General features: G+C 34.9%; 1 long non-coding RNA gene across 1 annotated transcript; it reads right to left on the minus strand.

Annotated features, from left to right (window-relative positions):
* Window positions 1-3,996: 3,996 nt before the first annotated feature.
* Window positions 3,997-10,727, minus strand: LOC127503808 (uncharacterized). The gene is made up of 4 exons (XR_007927219.1): window positions 10,516-10,727; window positions 7,301-7,466; window positions 6,173-6,232; window positions 3,997-5,886 (listed from the first exon to the last, which is right to left on the minus strand). It is a non-coding gene; the product is annotated as an uncharacterized LOC127503808 (long non-coding RNA).
* Between the last annotated feature and the right edge of the window lie 2,013 nt (window positions 10,728-12,740).

The following is a 12,740-nucleotide window of genomic DNA, read 5'->3' on the forward strand; positions in this document are numbered from 1 at the left end:
CCTGGAGTAATTCCTCCTGCTTGCTTCTTCTTCTCCTGTGGGAAGATGGGAATATTCCCCAGCATCTAAACTCTCATGAACGGCTGTGGGAGCGGCTTCACTGACTGAAGGTGTGAATTGTGGTCGCTGTTGCTCATTTAGCAGATGATCATCACACTTACAATCACTCTCAATTATTCAGGTGTTTTTCTCAAATAGTCATTTAGAAACGATTCCCTCATTACTGAGTTTACACAAACCAACCAATTATGTTTTGTGATAGTTATTCATGAGGACCTTGTTTGTCCTGAGCAGTTGTTCTTCAGAAAATACTAAAAAAACAAAAAAAACAAAATGACAATTTATGATTCCTCTTTTTTAAGTTATTAACATTTTAAAGATTCGGCAAGGGATTTGTAAACTTATGACCAAAACTGAACCAAATAAATTTATCTTGGTCTCATCAGACCACAGGACATGGTTCCAGTAATCCATGTCCTTAGTCTGCTTGTCTTCAGCAAACTGTTTGTGGGCTTTCTTGTGCATCATCTTTAGAAGAGGCTTCCTTCTGGGATGACAGCCATGCAGACCAATTTGATACAGTGTGCGGCGTATGGTCTGAGCATTGACAGGCTGACCCCCCACCCCTTCAACCTCTGCAGCAATGCTGGCAGCACTCATACGTCTATTTCCCAAGCACAACCTCTGGATATGACGCTGAGCACGTGCACTCAACTTCTATACCATTTTATTCTGGTTGTCGTCGCCATCAAGGTCAGGCTGCGATGTCACTTGATTGAACTGGTCTGAATTCCCAAGATTGAGCGATGTATTACGCTTTCAATGTTTTATTAAACAAATAAAGCATTGCAACATTGTACTTCACCTGCAAGCCTCCTGTGAGTGAGCGAGGGGGATTCAGACGAGTACCGTGATGTCAGCAGCTCTGATTGGCTGAAGGCAGTGAGCAACAAACTCTGATTGGTCACAGACGAGGTTGAAGAGACATTTGAATTTCGATAAACCGCTTAACTTCTGCTGGTGTGTTGTTTAATATAGATGTGTGTGTACGATTGTAACATGATTCTTTTCTGCCAGTGTAAACTTATTAAACATATTTACACATATTTGCAAATTGTAGGCTACACTGCATGTATTTAAAAATGGGCTTTTAACACATCAGTCATACATTTTAACACTTTCTGAAAGAAATATGCACAAGTATTCCAAGCATGAATAATTAAACTTAAAAAATATACTCAAATTTAACAATACAACTTCACAATATTAAATAATGTATTTTTTAAATATACTTTCAGTGCATTGTTACAATTACTTTTTTGAGCATACTGTTTAAAATATATTTTAAAGTAATGTTCAAATAAGTGCACTAAAACGTGTACAGAATACACAGAACGTTCATTTTAAGTATATTTTTTAAGATATATTTTTAGAAAATATAGTGGATTACAATTATTTTAAAGTATGTTAAAAGTTGTATTGTGAAAATATGATGCTAATATACTTGTTATATATTAAAAGATGGTACACTTTTTATTAGTATATTTGCAATTTTGAAAAGGGAATATATTTGAAATACAATAAAGTATACTTTTTTTTTTCACCAGGGATGGCATGTGAAGGGTTTCTCTTCATTGTGGATCCTCATATGATTCAAGTTTGATTTAGATGCTAGTCTGTTTCCACACTGAGAGCAGGCGTGAGAACATTTCTCTCCTCTTCTTTGAGTGTTTTGTTGAGGTTTCTGAAACTGATGGAGTTTCTCCTCCACTTCACTTTGTTCCATCAGGTCTAAAACGAACATAAAAACTCTGTATTTTTCATATATTTTACCTTTATTCTATACCATTGTTTCCATTGTCATTTGAACGGTCGGTTTGACTTCCTGATTCTACGATACCATTCCCTCCAAAATACGCAATGGGCTCAGATTAGTTAGCTGGCTCAGTGTATTGTGATTCGCTGAAGTGTCCGGAAACGCCACGCCCCTTACCATTACGAGCAATAGTTGCATGCTTTCGGTGGAAATGTAAATAATGGCATCAGTATTGCCATATCATTTTGAGCCAGAATCAGACCCAGATAGCAGTAATGAAGAGGGTCAAGCAGAACCTCTGCAAGCACGGCTTTTAAAGGACGTTTCTGAATGGTAATATTTCCTTTTGTACTTGTGTCAAAGTGTTTAGATATGCTGTCACTTGTAAATGTTACTGCTGTTTATGTTAGCTTTCAATATACAGTTTTATGCTGATTAAAGCTTTACTGTAGCCGAATACAGTAGTAGCATTTTTGTAAAGGTATTATAGCATGAACAACTGTTTGTCTATGAACATAGAAGTTTGTTGGTTTGTTGGAGAAGTATGCAATAGAATTCAGCTAGTGAAGCCAAACCGTGTTGGTCTTTGTTTACGTCCTTGATGCAACCAAAACATAGCAACATAATACATTTAAAAGACATGTACAAACAATAAAACGTACTTACAGTTAGGGGCCCATAAACAGCAGCTTCTGCTTTTAAAGTGGGAACTGCTTCATCTTTCAGTAATGCAAATCCAAAGTGCATCCATCCACATCCATCATAAACGTATTTCACACAGCTCCGGGGGGTTAATAAAGTCCTTCTGAAGCGAAGCGATGCATTTGTGTAAGAAAAATATCCATATTTAACAAGTTATAAAGTAAAATATCTAGCTTCTGCCACACCGCCTTCAGTATTCAACTTACGGAAAAAGCTTTTTTACGCTTTTATCGTAATTTAAATATGGAAGGCATAGGACGTAGTGTAAGCGCTTTGAACTGCGAGAGTTTTACACTTTCTTTGTAAGCTGAATACGGAAGCTAGATATTTTACTTTATAACTTGTTAAATATGGATATGTTTCATACACAAATGCATCGCTTAGAAGGCCTTTATTAACCCTCCAGAGCCGTATGGAGTACGTTTGATGGGTGGAGGCACTTTCTTGAGCTTCATACTCGTAACCCCTGTTCACTGCCATTATACAGCTTAGATACTTCATGATATTTATTAATATAACTCCAATTGTGTTCATCAGAAAGAAGAAAGTCATATACATCTAGGATGGCTTAGGTTGAGTAAATCTTGGGGTAATTTTCATTTTAAAGTGAACTACTCATTTCATGTTAAAGAATTTGTGAAATCTTTTTTTTTAAATGGATTCATTGAATGTAGTTTGTAACGGTGTATTTTAAATAGAATTCTTACTGTCAGGTGGTTCTAATCGGATGCAGTTGCGTCTTACAGGTTTCCATCCTTCACCAACAGGAGATTCACCAGTCATTATCAATTCCTGATGTTCATTTTCCATACCTTGTGCTGGTCTCTCTTCAGATAAGCTGTGTTCAGGAAAATACATGATGCAGTGCAGGATTCAAACCTCTTTAATGTGCGTAGTGAACATGAAATTACATTTTTCCACTATTACAGTAATTGGAGTTATTCATGTAATGTGACATATTTACTTGTCGAACTGTCATTTATGGCTCATTAAAGTGACATGTAATAGCTTAAGTCTTTAATAGTCAAAATTGACTAGTGCTAGAATGATGCAAACACTTTATGTTGATCAGTTCCTGTAGCTCAAAAAGTAAAGATGACTTGCAAGGCCAAGGTCATAATTTCGATTCTCAGGGTAAGGCATGATCTGATAAACGTATAGCTTAAGAAAAAAAAAACTTTATTTAATGCAACCAATTTAGTTAAACATCAGTTTCCATTAAAGGTGCAATGTGTAAAATTTGGGAGGATCTATTAACAGAAATGCAATATACATAACTATGTTTTCAGTGGTGTATAAAGACCTTACATAATGAACTGTTAAGTTTTTATTACCTTAGAATGAGCCATTTCTTTCTAATACACCGCAGGTCCCCCCTACATCCTCCATTATGTGCCGACATGTTTCTACAGCAGCCCTTAATAGACAAACACTCTATGCAGCTTGCATCGTCACTACATTGAATACACACAAAGTAGTAGTAGTAGTAGTAGTCGTCTGGTTTATTAGAAGCAGAGACCGTTCTTTGTTAGAAGTAATGAAAAATGAAGTCAATGGCAACTGTCTGGTTACCAACATTCTTCAAAAATATCTTCTTTTGTGTTCAACAGAAGAAACTTGTACAGGTTTGGAACAACATGAGGGTGAGTAAATGATGACAGAATTTTCATTTTTTGGTGAACTATCCCCTTAAGTATCTGTAAGGATATTGCCATATTGATTTATGAGGCAGGCAAAAATCAATATGGCAGTGATCATAGAGGTTTGCAGTCTAACTTGCTATGCTTTAGGTGTTGGTGATGACAGATTTTTGGCTGTTGTCCAGTTGAGTGTTGGCAGCAATTCATGCTATATGAAGTCCACTGTAGTTCCTGAAGTAATGCATGCTCCCTTCGTGATCTGGTGGATGCAGGCCACTGCCAATAGTCAATGTTTAGCTACACATTGAGTGGAACATCTTGCTAGACTGAAGCTGACAGCATTAAATCAAAATAAGCCATCAATGGTTAAGTAAAAATGCATCCATATAATATATTGTAGGCCTATATATTCAATAATGCACTCAACATTAAGCTATATAGTACTCCTCTCTCAAATTCATTTTTTTCTAGTCAGTTAACATGCTATTGCAAATGGATATCTTACCTAATGTAATTGTAACATTTGGTGTCAAGCAGTTTTTGTTATTCCGTGGTTGAAAAATGAATTGTGTGATTACAAAAGATGATACATTTCAGTACTGTAAAATGTGTTTTGGGGCTGCCGGAGCAACGGGGGGCGAGCTGGCTTTTGACCTGGCACTTTTCAAACTAGTGGGGCAGTGCCCAGCACACGCAATAAAGGGCTGAACAGCACTTTGCCGCTTAATTGTGTGTCAGTATGGCTAACTAGATGTGCATTTATTGCATGGATGGAGCAAGAAATTAGAGAACATTATTATTTTATAGTGTTCTATACTGTGATAGGCTATGTCGATTAGCATTGCTTTATAAATATAACATTAAAAATTAAGATTCTTATGAAAATACCCCAGATGGCTTGAAAAGCACATAAACCATACATTGTCAAAATCATGTGTTTATTTCCTGTTGTTTCATCAGTCAAAACGATTCTATCTGCTTTATATTGAGCTGTGAAAGCTGGATGCCTTTATCCATATAATGGATTTCTTGTAATCTCACAAAGTATTATTATTTCTGAGTCTTGGACTTTCTTGTGTGAGGGCGCCTCCGGCTACCTGTATGAATGAAACACATACTACATGAGAGTTTTTAGCGCTCCATTATGCTCACATCACCCCGTTTTGGGTAAAAATAAATTCTCTATAAAGAAACATAGAGTTTTAACCCTTTGGATTAAAAGCCCTGAGGAACTTTGTTTTGTAATTAGCGTACAGGAGTTTTTTGTCGTTTGAGGTGACTTTGTTGTAAAGCGTTAAGAATCACAAAATAATAATCCCCACTATACACCCCAAAATCATAAAATTTTGCTCCACCACTCTTAAAGTTGTGGTGCCACCCTTTTAGCACCCTCTTATGTTCAGTTACAATTTCACATTGTACTGTAACTTGATGTGAATTGATGAAGAGCAGCACAGCTCTAAATCAGTCCTGAACAGTAGAGAGGAGAATGGTCATGCAGGCAGGCAGGCAATCAAATCTGAATCGTGAGATGAGAATCAATGTCAGACAGACAGGATGGTCAGGCGAGGGGCAAACAGAGCCAACAGGGAAATCCCAACTCATGATCAGAATCAGGCAGGTGTTCACATTCAAACTCCAGCACCAGTAACAGTCCAAATGGTCAGCAGCAACAGAATTGTCCAAGATCAGCGGATTCTAGAGGGGAACCGGAAACTGGACCGCAAACTGGGCAAAGAAAAAATATGTGAGATGAAAACAAAACAAAACCAAAAAATAACAAAACTAGACAAGAAAAAACGTACAGGTGAACAACAAGAAACACAGAACACACTGGCAGAGAACAAAGAGACAGGAAGCACAGATACAGCAGAGAAATCAAGCAATAAGGGGAGACAGGTAAGCGCAAAAGAGCGGAAGTGCTGATTGCGAAACACGAACAGCTGTGTGCGAACACACATGGAAAAGACAGAAACAAAAACAAAGAAAGAAGAAAACAGAAGGAAGATCAAACCCTGACAGTCGTTACAGTTGATGTTAGCTTGGTCCATTTTAATGAAGCAGCCACCGCGATCTGTCATTAAAGAGCATCAAATATTGTTTGAATTGCACAATAAAACTGACATAAAGATGATACTTTATCAAAAATGGCAAAAAAATCAAAACAGGGGAAATGTAAGTTTCCTGCCTTTTTCGGAGTGACTATTTACACTAAGTGCAAATAGCGTCCCTTGTTGGCAAATGCTATTTACACTAGCTCCGCCCACTAATGTCTGGTTGGGCCACTCAAGTTTTAAAAAAGATGCACAGAGTTCAACATTTTCAGTGGTGCAGCAGTAGTGAGTGAGGCTCACAAACCTGGCTTTTAACGCGATCGACGCAAGTTCGAATCTGCCTTTTGCAGAGCTCGCATTTATTTTAAATAAAAATGAAAATAATGTTCTAAAAGTGGAAATAAACTGCGAACGAGTGTTTAATAATATTAAAAGTGTTTATTGGGTACGGTTAGGGGAAGGTGTAGGGAGGGTTTTTATTCTCCCAATAAGGCAGCATCTATTTAATAATTTAATAAATATAATAATTTACACTATGATATTATTGCATCCTGTTAATGTACAAAAATACTGAGGTCCAAATAGTATCTGTAATATAATGTATAGATAGCATATAATTACTATTTACTCTTATTGCAAAGAACTGATACATGGTGTAAATAGAATCTATCACTATTTTCACCTAGTGTAAATAGCATATCGCTAAGAAAATGCTGCTATGGTCACTTAGTGTAAATAGAATATATTGCTATTTTCACTTTTTTTTGCTCCATCAAATGATGGTACAGGTCACACAGGCTCTACCATCACCTTGGTTATCAGTTTCTTACAGTTTTTAACATGCATCAAGGACACATCTTCTGTTTTTCCCCATATTTTTTATAGAGATTTAAGTATAATTTCACCTTTTAACACTGAGCAATTGCAGTGCCATTTTATTAGGCAAAGGGATTTGCTTATGATTTTATTTTTTAAATAATTATTTTTGTCGTTTTTGCTTTTACTGAGATTATGAAATTATAATTATTTCATGATCCTCTGTCATCATATGCATCAATCAAAACATGAATCAATACCATAATTCTTACCTTTAGGCGTCTCTGATTCTTGGATGTGTTGCACAGGATTCATTGCTTCAGCCCTCATCTCTTCCACTGCCCTTTTTTCCAGTTCCAGCTCCTTTTTATCCAGTGCCACCTCCCTTTTGTCCAGTTCCACCGCTCTTCTTTCCAGTTCTCCCTCTGTCTCAACTGACTGTATGATGTGACATTAAGATTGTATTAATTCATTGGGAAAGGCATGCTTTTATCCACTGTAAATGAAGAGCGAATTCAGCGTATACATTTCATCCATTCACAGGAACACTGCAGCCAAAGACACAGTGTAAAGTTTCAGCAACTGCATTTAAATACAGGAGTGAACCCCCTAAATTCAGAGATCGCCATAAATACATGTGTGTTTCAGACATCTATCGATTTGATACCTTCGTCTGTGCACAAAATGCCAAATAGCAGCCATTTCTATACGAATTTCTGATCAGGTTACACTGCAGCCTATGATGAACACCAAATCACGTTGTTATGATACCAAAATTACAGAAATTTCACAATTCTCAACACCAGTTTTGATACCACAGCAAAAATGAATACTAGGCTAACTAAAGTAAAAATTTCTCAAGCAATTATTTAAGACAAGTCACTATAATAAAATAAGAACAACAATAAAAAAGACAATCAATAGGACAAATAAATACAATACAACAAAGATATAAATGAAATAAAGAGTGCTGAGTTTTTCAGCTAAGTCTACAAAACAGAAGTAAGAAATCAAATGTAAAATAAATCACTGCATACACTCTTAAAAGTAATTCAGGTGACTTGTTATCACAACTTAAACACATGCATGGTTGCAAGTTAAAAATTCTAATTTATTATTTTAATTAAACCTTTTAAGTTGCGAACATTATTTTTTTTATGTCGTTTTTTTCTGTTGACATAATAATGTTGATCATTACATCAACTTAATATCGTCTGTAATTTAAACTCAAATTTCTGCGTTAATTGATTTTTTTAAATTACGTTGTAGAAACTGAAAATCATCTTGACAACTTCGGAAATTAGACAGTGCCCAGCATGCTTTGCATAGGACTGGATAAGGAGAATAAATGTTGAAATTAAGTGTTATTTTATTTGTTTTGTTTTTTTCAGTGAAAGTAAAGACCTGTTAGTGTTTAATGTTGTTATGCTTGACATTTAAAAGAGTTTTTGTAATGTTGAAGTTTTTGTGGTTACCATTGTGCTGAAGAGTAGATACATGAGGGTAACACTTCATTGACTCAATAAACAATGACTGAGCTATATCTTGTTCATTAAATATCCATGCCAAATACGTTACATTTAGCATGTGTTATGACAGCTGTGGATTTTAACAGAAATAGATAAGATTAATTGGTTCCAGAGCTACAACTCTGGTAGTTGGAGCTACTTACCCCGGTGTTTACAGACAAGGCTTAAAGGGTTTGTTCACACAAAAATGAAAATTCTGTCATTTATTACTCACCCTCATGTCGTTCCACACCCGTAAGTCCTATATTCATCTTCGAAACACAAATTAAGATCTTTTTGATGAAATCCGATGGCTCAGTGAGGCCTCTATTGACAGCAAGATAATTAACACTTTCAATTGCCCAGAAAGGTACTAAAGACATATTTAAAACAGTTCATGTGACTACAGTGGTTCAATCTTAATGTTATGAAGCGAAAAGAATACTTTTTGTGCGCCAGAAAAAATAATGACTTTATTCAACAATATCTAGTGATGGGCGATTTCAAAACACTGCTTCATTAAGCTTTACGAATCTTTTGTTTTGAATTAGTGGTTCAGAGCATGTATCAAACTGCCAAAGTCACGTGATTTCAGTAAATGAGGCTTCGTTACGTCATAAGAATTTTCAGTTTTGGGTGAACTAACCGTTTAAGCTAGTCCCAGACTAAAATGCATGTTTGAGCTGTTTTAACTGAAAGCTTTAACTTGCACTGATATATCTTACAATATGTCAGTGCCATTGTTTTGACTCAAGATACATGTCAGAAATGTTTTTTTCTAGGGCACATTTATAAAAGCTACTTAAATGTCCTAATTGAACCTAATGTGGCACTAGGCCTAATGTGTATATTTTAAAAACTTTACCATTTTAGGAACACCCATTCATGACAACTCAACAGATCAACAATAAAGTATGTGAACTTGAACACATTTTATTTTATATTATTTGATTATTTCTAAAAAAAAAAAAAAAAAAAAACTCCTTCAGAAGTGTACATTAAGTTTTCACTCTGCAAACAAACTCTTTTTTTTTTTAAATGTCATAAATTATAGGCCTACATGACAGACTAGGATTATTTTTAAGTGTTATATATATATATAACGTTATATAATATAATAATTACCTGCCTGCCAGTCTCTGATAATCATTATAACAGATTATCCAAATTAAAAATCAATATCATACATACCATATCGGCTTCAGTGAGGTCTGGAGTAACAGTAATTGATCGATTGTTACTCTTTTGTCCTTCAGCAACACGGACTCGGCTATCACCGGCAAGCTAGTCAGACAGTCCACAGTTCGCTATATTCATCATTAGTTGCTGGACAGACCCTCTGATAACTTCCACCCATACAGCTCTATTTACTGCCTCTTGCTGTGTCTGTGTGTTCAGTGCGCATGCTCAGAGCAGGATTGAGCGCGAACGTTAGATTACTGCAGGGTGTGGCCAACCAGTGCAAGTGTGTAATTGCCCAAGTAAAAAAAATATCCTAAAAAATCGCTAATTTTATTTAAATATAGCCAAAATACCTCATTGTCGCAAAACATTAATAAAAGTTGCAGCAACAAAAAATTGGTGACAAAATCCCCAAAATGGCAACACTGCACTCCAGCTTTGGAAACACATCTTCAAATTCTGTCAAATGTTCAAATTCTGTTCTGTTTTTTTTTTTCTTCCTCACTTGGCATGTTTTAACTGTTCTGAAACACTCCAATTATTTTTGTAAAAGTGTTTTGCCTTTGTTAATTTTTATTGTGTACGTTTTTTAAATAATTTGTCTGTGATGATATCTGACATTTTTACACAGAGCATCTGGTAAATGAACAAATGTAGCTAGGCGAAATTTCAAGTAACGGTAATAGGTTATATCAAAACAACAATTGCATTATAATAATGTGAATTACTTAAGTTCATAAACTGCATAATTATGTTAGCTGTGTCAAACGTTTAAATTAAAAATATATATGACTTACACTTTCTGCTCCCCCCATTTTCTTCCGGAAGTTGTTTCAGCCAAATCTGTTACAAAATATATATAAAATAAATTTATTCCTGTTTGCGCACAGCTTCCCTGTCAAACAAATATATTTACTGAATAAAAAAAGATCAAAATATCAGGGTGGGAGGTGAGACTTTGTCGAGTTCCGATGCCCTCCCTCCTCGTCTCGCGCAGTGCAGCACACATCAGCACACAAACAGGCAGCAGCCCCTCCCTACTATGGCAATCCGTTTTGACCTTTATTCATTCTCAGGATATGAATTCTTGATATGAGGAATTACATTTCCACTAGTAACAATGTTAATTCTTGATAACAACAATTCTATTTTCACTATAGTTAAAATGCTATTTTTTATATGAGGAATTACATTTCCACTATAAAAACTTCTTGATATCTGTAATTGTATTTTCACTAGTTAAATGTCACCATAGGCTGCCATTCAAATTCAATTATCAAGAATTGATTTCTTACTAGTTGAAATTCTAATTTCACATATTAGAAATACAATTCTTACCTGTAAAAATCATAATTTTTGATATCACTAGTGCAAATATCTATTCTTGATATCAACAATTGAATATTATTTTTTTTTTACATCAATAATTTGATTGTCACTAGTGACACTGTTAGTTTCTGATAACATGAATGTGATTGTTACTAGTAAGAAAGCCATTTTAGATATCTGAAATTATATTGATATCAGAAATACATTTTCAGATATCAAAAATGAATATTTTTACTAGTAGCAATTCAATTGTTGACATCAAGAAGTGACGCTTCAACTAGTGCCAAATTCTTGATATCAAAAATTCACACTTTTACTAGTAACAATGTAATTATTGATATCAAAAATGATGATTTTTACTAGTAAGAATTGTATTTCTGATATGTGAAATTGGAATTGCAACTAGTAAGAAATCAATTCTTGATATCAACAATTGAATTTGAATGGCAGCCTATGGTGACATTTCACTAGTGAAAATACAATTACAGATATCAAGAATTCTAGTTTTTACTAGTGGAAATGTAATTCCTGATATCAAGAAATGAATTGTTGATATCAAGAATTCATACCCTGAGAATGAATAAAAGTCCAAACGGCTTGCCATACCCAGCTCCTATCCCATATGTGTTTTTCTTGGCTTGTGTGCTGATGATTGGTGATGAACATAAGACTAGCTACCAGTGGCTCGACTTTACAGCTAATTAGCCAAAAGACAAATATAGTTAACTTGTGTCTTGATAACATTCATGACTTATAAGCTACTAGCTAATGTAATAAGTTAGCTAAAGTTTAGCTAAAAAATCATGGCCACACAGGCTAATGTAGCTACTGTACTTGAATACAGTAAAATTTGTCTAATAACATCATCTCAATCGCTACATTGACGTTAACTAATTAAAATGCTCTAATTTGCATACATTTGACAATGCACTGCAAGTAATAGGACAAAATTGGCATAGACAAGGACCCTCAAAAATTCAAATCATATCTTTCAGCTTGCAGTTGCATTTGAATAATTAATGATTCTGCAATGCTTCTCAATAACAGGGGCTAAAAATAGCATGGTATGTTGATCTATTTTATATACCTTATTTTTTCAATCAGTCTCGAATTGCATTCGATAATGACTTTATAAGAATTGTAATTAAAGCCACGGAACCAGCGGCGCTGCGGTGTTGTATCGAAATCTGTAACACCCAACCTACACTAAACACTAACACTAAACTTCCTTTTGTTTTGTGTCCAAACCATAATGACTGTTATTTACCGATTAAACAACAACAGTGAATTCACCAACTGTCCTTGAGCTTTAAGAGCTTCAAAACATTCAGTTTCTTACAATAAATACAGAAACATAAAATACTGTAGAAAGTAAGCACTTAACTCTTGTTTTAATATGACGTAAACTCGCTTATGAAAGTGAAAGACAGCATAAGAATGTTTTGTCATGTGTTGTCATGGATGTCTTATATAAACACACTCTGTTTCATACTGTTTTGTTTTTTTTGTACTGTATAGTTGCAGTAAATAGTGTTGAGGTTCATTGTAAAGTCATACAAATATTTGTACAGTACAGTACACGCTTTAAATCATGAGAATATTTTAGACAAGGTTTCATATTTTACAATGATGTGTGCAAGATCACGATATGATTAATCATCAAGGATTTTAAAAGATGTCATCTGCTGCTACA

Source organism: Ctenopharyngodon idella, chromosome 21 (assembly GCF_019924925.1).
Source record: "Ctenopharyngodon idella isolate HZGC_01 chromosome 21, HZGC01, whole genome shotgun sequence".
Taxonomy (NCBI): domain Eukaryota; kingdom Metazoa; phylum Chordata; class Actinopteri; order Cypriniformes; family Xenocyprididae; genus Ctenopharyngodon; species Ctenopharyngodon idella.